The sequence below is a fragment of the Suncus etruscus genome, chromosome X (assembly GCF_024139225.1).
Source record: "Suncus etruscus isolate mSunEtr1 chromosome X, mSunEtr1.pri.cur, whole genome shotgun sequence".
Lineage (NCBI taxonomy): Eukaryota > Metazoa > Chordata > Mammalia > Eulipotyphla > Soricidae > Suncus > Suncus etruscus.
This window is the reverse complement of record NC_064868.1, coordinates 93,665,461-93,674,441: the sequence shown is the minus strand read 5'-3', so window position 1 is coordinate 93,674,441 and position 8,981 is coordinate 93,665,461.

Below are 8,981 nucleotides of genomic sequence, written 5' to 3'. Positions count from 1 at the left end.
ACCTAATTTAAGACAAGACTAACCAAAAGACACACCAAATTTTGATATAAAGATGGCATTAAATCCCAGGACAATTCTTTCTCTCAACGTCAATGGACTAAATGCAACAGTAAGAGACACAGAGTGGCTGAATGGATCAAAAAACTCAATCCAACCTTCTGCTGCCTACAAGAAACGCACCTGAATAGTCAGAACAAACATAGACTCAAAATAAAAGGCTGGAGAAAAATTATCCAAGCAAAGAAGACCCATAAAAAAGCTGGAGTGGCCATACTAATATCAGATAATGCAAACTTTTTACTCAGGAAGGTTGTAAGGGACAAAGATGGACATTTTGTATTAATCAAGTGGTATGTAGAGCAGGAAGAAATAACTTCTAAACATATATGCACCAAATGAGGGGCCAGCAAAATATTTAATACAATTGTGGGCCCGGAGAGATAGCACAGCGGTGTTTGCCTTGCAAGCAGCCGATCCAGGACCAAAGGTGGTTGGTTCGAATCCCGGTGTCCCATATGGTCCCCCGTGCCTGCCAGGAGCTATTTCTGAGCAGACAGCCAGGGTTACTCCTGAGCACCGCCGGGTGTGGCCCAAAAACCAAAAAAAAATTAATAAAATTTAATACAATTGTTGACAAATCTGAAAAATAATATCAATAATTGTGGGGGACTTCAACATGGCTTTGTCAACACTGGATAGGTCAACCAGACTGAAACCCAACAAGAATATACTAGACCTGAGGAGAGAAATAGAAGAAAGAGGCCTAGTGGATATACATAGGACACTCCATCCCCAGAAACCTGGATACACATACTTCTCCAATGTACATGGGTCATTCTCCAGAATAGACTACATGCTGGCACATAAAACATACCTCCATAATATCAAGAGGATAGAAATTTTGCAGACTACCTTCGCTGACCACAAGGCTCTGAAATTATTTGTGAATTCCAAAGGGACACAGAAGAAAAACTTTAACACCGGGAAGTTAAACAGCTTCATACTGGATAACCAGTGGGTCCAAGATGAAATCAAGGAGGAAATCAAAAGATTCCTGGAAACAAATGACAATAAAGACACAAACTATCAGAACTTATGGGACACAGCAAAAGCAATACTGAGAGGAAAATTTATAGCTTTGCAAGCACACATCAGGAAGGAAGAAGGAGCTTACCTGAGTAGCTTAATGACACAGCTAATAGAACTAGAAAGTACTCAACAAAAGGACCCAAAAATAGGAAGACAGAAGGAAATAACAAAGCTGAGAGCAGAAATCAATGAAGTGGAAACCCAAAAAACAATTCGAAAGAGCAACGAAAGCAGAAGTTGGTTCTTTGAAAAAATAAACAAGATTGATAGACCATTGGCAAAACTCACAAAGCAAAAGAGAGAGAAACTGTATAACGCATATTAAAAATGAAAAGGGGGAGATCACTACAGATACTGCAGAGATTCAAAGGGTATTCAGAGAATACTTTCAGAAACTCTATTCCACTAAATATGAGAACCTGGAAGAAATGGATAAATTTCTGAACTCATATAACCTTCCACGGTTGAATCAAGAAGATGTAGCATATCTAAACACCCCCATCACTATTGAGGAAATTAAAACTGTAATCAAAAATTTGCCCAAAAACAAAAGCCCAGGCCCTGATGGATTCACGAATGAATTCTTTCAAACCTTTTAAGAGGAACTACTACCAATCCTGGCCAGGCTCTTTTATGAAATCGAAAAAACAGGAACACTTCCAAATAGCTTTTATGAAGCCAACATCACCTTAATACCAAAACCAGATAGAGATACTGCCAAAAAAGAAAATTACAGACCAATATCCCTTATGAACACAGATGCAAAGATCCTCAACAAAATCCTGGTGAACAGGATCCAGTGCCTCATCAAGAAGATCATTCTCTTCTATCGAGTAGGTTTCATCCCAGGAATGCAAGGCTGGTTTAACATCCGTAAATCTATCAATATAATACACAACATAAACAACAAAAAAAATCACATGGTCATATCAATAGACGCAGAAAAAGCATTTGATAAGGTTCAACACCCATTCTTGATGAAAACTCTCAGCAAGATAGGAATAAAAGGAACCTTTCTTAATATAGTCAAAGCCATCTACCAGAAGCCAGTGGCAAATATTATCCTCAATGGAGATAGACTAAAATCCTTCCCTCTAAATTCTGGTACAAGACAAGGCTGTCCTCTCTCACCACTCCTATTCAACATAGTACTGGAAGTACTTGCTATAGCGATTAGGCAAGAAAAAGATATCAAGGGAATCTAGATAGAAAAGGAAGAAGCCAAGCTCTCATTGTTTGCAGATGACATGATACTCTACTTAGAAAACCCTAAAGACTCTACCAAAAAGCTTCTAGAAGGAATAGACTCATATAGCCAAGTGGCAGGCTACAAAACTAACACACAAAATCAATGGCCTTTTTTATACACTAATAATGATAGGGAAGAAATGGACATTAAGAGAACAATCCCGGGGCTGGAGAGATAGCATGGAGGTAAGGCGTTTGCCTTTCATGCAAGAGGTCATCGGTTCGAATCCCAGCGTCCCATATGGTCCCCCGTGCCTGCCAGGAGCAATTTCTGAGCATGGAGCCAGGAGTAACCCCTGAGCACTGCCGGGTGTGACCCAAAAACCACAAAAAAAAAAAAAAAAAAAAAGAGAACAATCCCATTCATATTAGTGCCACACAAACTTAAATATCTTGGAGTAAACCTGACTAAAGATGTGAAGGATCTATACAAAGAAAACTACAAAACACTGCTCCAAGAAATAAGAGAGGACACGCGGAAATGGAAACACATACCTTGCTCATGGATTGGCAGGATCAACATCATTAAAATGGCAATACTTCCAAAAGCATTGTACAGATTTAACGCGATTCCTCTAAAGATACCCATGACATTCTTCAAAGAAGCGGATCAAATACTTCTAAAATTCATCTGGAACAACAAACAACCTAGAATAGTAAAGCACTCCTTGGGAAAAGGAATATGGAGGCATTACTTTCCCCAATTTTAAGCTGTATTACAAAGCAATAGTTATCAAAACAGCATGGTATTGGAATCAGGACAGGACCTCAGATTAGTGGAATAGGCTTGAGTACTCAGAGAAGGTTCCTCAGACATATAGCCACCTAGTTTTTGATAAAGGAGCAAGAAATTCTAAATGGAGCAAGGAAAGCCTATTCAACAAATGTTGTTGGCACAACTGGTTAGCCACTTGCAAAAAAGCGAACTCAGACCCCCAGCTAACACCATGTACAAAGGTAATATCCAAATGGATTAAAGACCTTGATATCAGAACTGAAACTATAAGGTATATAAAACAACATGTAGGTGAAACACTCCAGGACATTGAGACTAAAGGCATCTTTAAGGAGGAGACAGCACTTTCCAAACAAGTGGAAGCAGAGATAAACAGATGGGACTATATTAAGCCGAGAAGCTTCTGCATCTCAAAGGAAATAATGCCCAGAATACAAAGGCCAGCCACTGAGTGGGAGAAATTATTCACTTAATACTCATCAGATAAAGGGCTAATATCCAAAATTTACAAGGTACTGACAGAACTATACAAGAAAAAAACAACTAACCCCATCAAAAAATGGGGAGAAGAAATGAACAGACACTTTGAAAAAGAAGAAAGGCAAATTGGACAAAAGGCACATGAAAAGATGCTCAACATCACTAATCGTCAGGGAGATGCAAATCCAAACTAATATGAGGTACCACCTCACGCCACTGAGATTGGCACACATCACAAAAGAGGAAAACAAGCATTGCTGGCGGGAATGTGGAGAGAAAGGAACTCTTCTTCACTGTTGGTGGGAATGCCATCTAGTACAACCTTTATGGAAAGCGATATGGAGATTCCTTCACAAACTGGAAATTGAGCTTCCATACGACCCAGCTATACCACTCCTAGGAATATACCCAAGGAACACAAAAATACAATACAAAAATCCCTTCCTTACTCCTATATTCATTGCAGTGCTATTTACAATAGCCAGACTCTGGAAACAACCAAGATGCCCTTCAACAGATGAGTGGCTGAAGAAACTGTGGTACATATACACAATGGAATACTATGCAGCCATCAGGAGAGATGAAGTCATGAAATTTTCCTATACATGGATGTACATGGAATCTATTATGCTGAGTGAAGTAAGTCAGAGGGAGAGAGAAAGACGCAGAATGGTTTCACTCATCTATGGGCTTTAAGAAAAATGAAAGACTTTTTTAACAGTATCTCAGAGACAAGAGAGATGAGGGCTGGTAGGTGCAGCTCAGAACATGAAGCTCATCACATAGAGTGATGAGTGTAGTTGGAGAGATGACTACACTGAAAACTATCATAACAATGTGAATGAGTGAAGGAAGTAGAAAGCCTGTCTCGAGTACAGGTGTAGGGGGGTGGGGAGGAGGGAGATCTGGGAAAGTGGTGGTGGGAATGTTGCACTGGTGAAGGGGGGTGTTCTTTACATGACTGTAGTCATACAACTATAATCATGTTTGTAATCATGGTGTTTAAATAAAGATAAAAAAGACTACATTCATCAAATATAAGCATCATGAAAGCTGACTCCTTTGTCTGTGGAGGAGTCTGCCCTGCTGTGAGATTGGCGACTGGTAGAAGCTGAAGGGACCTGTTGGTTTTGTGTGTTTCTCTTCTCTGATCTCCTGAAACTCTCTTTAGAGGGCTAGGAAGGGCCCCCCAAAACTGTCTCCTGGCGGCTCCAGAAGAGCACAGCAGCTCCACTTTGTTTCATGGCCGCATGCTCTTCTAACTAATGAAACCCACCACAACATGCATAAAAAATTCACACTACAAAGGTGACAACAGGGGAACCTCGCAGGCAAATACCATGCACAGAGAATAAAGGTGATAGCTCTGATGACCCCAAAATACCATCCATCTGATTAATCTCAGATAAGGAGTTTAGAATAGAAATATGGAAGATACTCAAGGAAATCAAAGAAAACATAGCTCTAGCTGAATAGATCACAAAGACAGATATCAGAAAACTCCAAACTGAAATAACAGATCTGAAAAAAATGATAGCTCAACTGAAAACCTCAATGGACAGCCTCTCCAACAGAGTTACAGCAGCAGTGGACAGACTCAGTGAACTTGAAGATCAAATGCAGAACAACTCCATTCAGCAGAAGAGAATGGAAAAAAATCCTTAAAGCAAACGACCAGACAATGGAAAAAGTACTCAAGAAATGTGAACAGATGAAAATAGAAGTCTTTGATAAACTCAACAGAAACAACATAAGAATAATTGGAATCCCAGAGACCCAGGAAGGAGATCCCAGGAAGAATCAATAGTCAAAGACATCATCTCAGAGAAACTCCCAGAGCTAAAGACTGCATGAAATCAAATCCTTCATGCCCTCAGAGTACCAGCTTGAAGAGACCCAAAGAAAAACACTCTAAGAATATCCTAGCACAATGACGAATCCCACAGACAGAGATAGAGTACTGAAAGCAGCAAGATCAAAAAGGGAAATTACATTCAAAGGAGCATCCTTAAAACTTAAGATGACATGTCACAAGAAACTCTCAAGGCCAGAAGACTGTGGTGGGATATTGTGAAAAGATTGAATGAAATGGATGCCTCTTCTTAAATACTGCATGTCTTATGTTCAGGTTTGAAGGAAGGATACATAGCTTCACAGATAAGCAATAGCTCAGAAACTTCACATATGCAAAACTAGTCTTAAAGGAAAAATAGAAAGGTCTACTTTAAGACAAGACAGACCAACGGACACACCAAACTTATACACAAAGGTGACATTAATTCCTATGAAAATCATCTCCCTCAATGTCAATGGACTAAATGTATCAGATAAGAGACACAGAGTGCTGAAATGGATCAAAAAGATGAACCCAACCTTCTGCTGCCTACAAGAAACACACCTGAATAATCATAAAAATATAGACTCAAAATCAAAGGATGGATGAAAATCATCCAAGCAAACAACACCCTTAAAAAAGCTGGAGTGGCCATATTAATATCTGATGAAACCAACTTTATACTCAGAAAAGTTGTAAGGGACAAAGATGAACACTTCATACTAAACAAAGGATATGTGGAACAGGAAGAAATCACACTATTAAACATACTTGCACCAATGAGAGACCAGAAAATTTTCTAATACAATTATTGACAAATTTGAAAGAGAACATCAATAGTAACACAATAATTGTGGGAGACTTCAATGTGGCTTTGTCAACACTTGATAGGTCAACCACACTGAAACCTAACGAAAATTTACTAGCCCTGAAAAGAGAAATAGAAGAGGAATATATATATATATAAAACACTCCATCCCCAGAAAAAACCTGGATATACATTCTTTTCCAACGCATATGGTCTCCAGGATAGACCACATGCTTGCTCATAAAATATACCTCCATAAAATCAAGAGGATAGAAATTCTGCAGGCTAACTTTGCTGACCACAAGGCTCTGAAATTAGATGTGAACTATAAAGGGACACAGAAGAAGAACGTTAACAACTGAAAATTAAACAGCCCACTATTGAACAACCAGTGGGTCCAAGATTAAATCAAAGAGGAAATCAAAACTTTCCTGGAAACAAATGACTATGAAGACACAAACTATCAGAATCTAGGGGGCACCACAAAAGCGGCAATGAGAAGAAAATTTATAGCATTGCAAGCACACATTAGGAAGGAAGAATGGGCTTACCAGAACTGCTTAATGAAACAGCTTATAAAATTAGAAAATGATCAATAAAAAGAACGAAAAATAGGGAGACAGAAGGAAATAATAAAGCTGAGAGCAGAATTCAATGAAGTGAAAACCCAAAAAACAATGCAAAATATCAATGAAAGTAGAAGTTGTTTTTTTGAAAAAATAAACAAGATAGATAGATCATTGGCAAAATTCACAAAGAAAGAGAGAGAAACTTGATAACCCGTATTAGAAATGAAAGTGGGGAGATCAGTACAGATATTGCAGATAGCCAATGGGTAATTAGAGACTACTTTGAGAAACTCTATTCCACTAAACATGATAACTTGGAAGAAATGGATAAATTCTTGGACTCTTATAACCTTCAACGGTTGAGTAAGGAGGATGTAGCAAATATAAACAACCCCATCACTATTGAGGAAATTAAAATGGTAATCAAATGTCTGCCCAAATACAAAAGCCCAGGTCCAGACAGATTTACCAATGAATTCTTTCAAACCTTTTGAGAGAAACGAATACCAATCATAGCCAAGCTCTTTCATGAAATTATAAAAATGGGGAACACTTCCAAACAGCTTTTATGAAGTTGACATCACCTTGATACTAAAACCAGACAGAGATGCTGCCAAAAAATAAAATTTCAGACCAATATTCCTGATGAACACAGATGCAAAGATCCTCAACAAAATCCTGGCAAATAGGATCAGATGCCTCATCAAGAAGATCATTCACTAAAATCAAGTAGGTTTTATCCCAGGAATGCAAGGATGGTTTAACACCCATAAATCTATCAACATAATATACAACATCAACAAGAAAAATAAAAAATTCACATGATCATATCAATAGACACAGAGAAAGCATTTGATAAGGTCCAACACCCATATTTTATAAAAACTCTCAACAAGGTGTGAATGAAAGGAACCTTTCTCAATATAGTCAAGGCCACCTACCACAAGAAAATGGCAAATATTATCCTCAGTGGGGAAAATCTAAAAGCCTTCCCTCTTAATTCTGGTACAAGACAAGGCTGTCCTCTCTCACCACTCCTCTTCAACACAGTACTGGAATGACTTGCTATAGCAATTAGGCAGAAAAAGATATCAAGGGACTCCAGATAGGAAAGGAAGAAGTCAAGCTCTCAATGTTTGCAGATGACATGATACTCTATTTAGAAAACCCAGAGAATTGGAGAGATAGCATGGAAGTAAGGCATTTGCCTATCATGCAGAAGGTCGGTGGTTTGAATCCTGGCATTCTTTATTTTTATTTTTATTGTGACTAAAGTGCATTACAAAACTTTCATTGCATCATTTATGGTATATAGTGACAATGAATGAGGAGCATTCCCACCACTAGTGCTGTCCTCCTTGTGCCCCTGTTCCCAGTATGCATCCCATATCGCCCTCCTTTACCCCCCAGAATGCTAGTGCAACTGGTCTCCACTTTACAGCTTATTGTAGATTGAGCATCCATTCCACCGCCATTGGAGATAAAAAGGATAAGAAAAAAGGGAGAAAAAATTTGGTGACAACTAACTACCAAAAAAGGAAAGAAGAGAGAGAAAAAAAAAAGAAAAGAAAAATGGAAGAAAAAAAATGTACCCGGCAAATAAAAATAAAAATAAATCTCTAAATAATAACCACAAGAGTGAAAAAAAGAGAAAAGTGGAAGAAAAAAGAGAAGGAAAATAAAGTCAAAAACTAACAAATCAAAACAAAACAAGAAAAAGTATGGGTGCTGGAGTGGCAGGGTTTGGCGTTCCCCCCACTTTTTTTTTTTGCATAGGCACAGTAATCATTGGGGAAGGAAGAGAATTCCCGTGGCCTAAGAGATTCAGGTTTTCTCCATCCTTGAAGCATACCATCATGGGATCAACCCCTGGCTCCATATATACTCATTACCCCATCCAAAAGGCCTTTTTGTGATGCCAGGAGTTTCCTCTCGGTTGTGTGAGAAAATCAAGCCACTGTAGCTAATGATCTTGATATTTGCGCGGGTTATAGGTCAGGGTCTAGGATAGAGTCTCTAGGTTCTAGAGGTTCCTATCCATCGTTGTTGTTGGTTCAGTCTTCTGTAACACTTGTTCCCTGTTTTCGTTCAGTCCCTAAGCCGAAGCCTAGAATATTATGGATCCAAAGGTTCTGCTCAGTCTCTGTTCTCCAAATTGGCAATAAGACATCTTGTTTTTTATGTGTCCTGGACTACAGCCTAGGGTAGGGTTTTCCT